Genomic DNA, 1212 nt, shown 5'->3' on the forward strand with positions numbered 1-1212 from the left:
GAGAAGCTCTATCATGAAGCCCTAGGCTGTAAGTGGCTAGCACTTACATGTGCTTACCAGCATATATTACATATGTGCACCCGCATCTGTGCGTACTACCGGCAGGAGAAGTGAATCGAGCACGAAAATTACTTTGTTTCATTGTGGTGCAACTTTGCACTGCAGTCTGAAACTGACGAATACGGGAAGCGTCTACCGTCAGCGCAAACCGCTACTGCTGAGCTGAGTTTCAATAAATAAAATTTAAGTTCCGCTCCCGTGGCTCATTTATTTTATTGCCTTTGTCTAGCAATACCAAGCTTTATGCTCCTGCATGTGTTTATCATGGGCGCCCTCTGTGGAGGCCGAATTTGCGAAAGGAAACAATAAAGGGCTACAACGATAAACTGAAAGGGTACAAAAAGTCGTCAGTCAGGCGACGGAACATGAGAGGCAGGATAATTATAAAAAAGGCAATGAAGGAGACGAGAAAAAAAAAGTCGCATTCATGAGATTACGATCCACTGCCCTTCATGAAACGGGGAACTTGCAGACAGCTGAAGGAAAATAAAGTACAAGATAGAATACGCGGAGCGTTTCATTAAACCTGCACGCAAAGATAAAAAAAGGCGCTAGGTCCGAGTCTATTGACCGGGCAACCCCATGCCGCCCATTCACAGGTGCTATCCCACTACTGCTCAGCGCGGGAGTTTTTGCCTGCTGCGTTTCCGCCCTGGGCCGGTTCACTCCTCCTTAGGCGACCTGGCCACCCCGGGTTCCCCTGGGGTCGCCATATCGGCGCCCAGCTTAGCGCGGACACCCGATCAACATGGGCCAACATGGGGAAGGGCTCCCAGCCTCAACCCGTCCTCTAGCGCCGGCCTCCAAGTAGCTGGATTACAGGGGCCCGCCACAACCCCCGGCGATGGTGGCCTTCAAATTGCGGGGTTTTATATTTACCAATGGCATATTATTGTCACCACACAAGTTCCTTTTGCGAAGATTCGACATATTGCAGTATTAGGACCATTTTTCAGAGTGTTGACCCTGTGTTCCCGATTTTGTGAATACGACAACAGGTGTGGTATGCAAATCCAGCACAATTAAGGAGTAGTACGTGCGCTCCATCTGGGGAGCATCACGCAAAGTCTTACAAAGTTACCTTATGGACTCCGAGATCCGCTAAAAAAAATTTCTCATGCGCGTCTCGTGTTCAATTTCCAATCAAACTAC

General features: G+C 48.8%; 1 non-coding gene across 1 annotated transcript; it reads right to left on the reverse strand.

Moving 5' to 3' along the window:
• Nucleotides 1-605: 605 nt before the first annotated feature.
• On the reverse strand, nucleotides 606-903 carry LOC149332714 (signal recognition particle RNA). Its single transcript, XR_016285383.1, has one exon.
• Between the last annotated feature and the right edge of the window lie 309 nt (nucleotides 904-1212).

Source organism: Amblyomma mixtum, chromosome 8, assembly GCF_055824585.1.
Source record: "Amblyomma mixtum isolate Tamu chromosome 8, ASM5582458v1, whole genome shotgun sequence".
Classification (NCBI taxonomy): Eukaryota; Metazoa; Arthropoda; class Arachnida; order Ixodida; family Ixodidae; genus Amblyomma; species Amblyomma mixtum.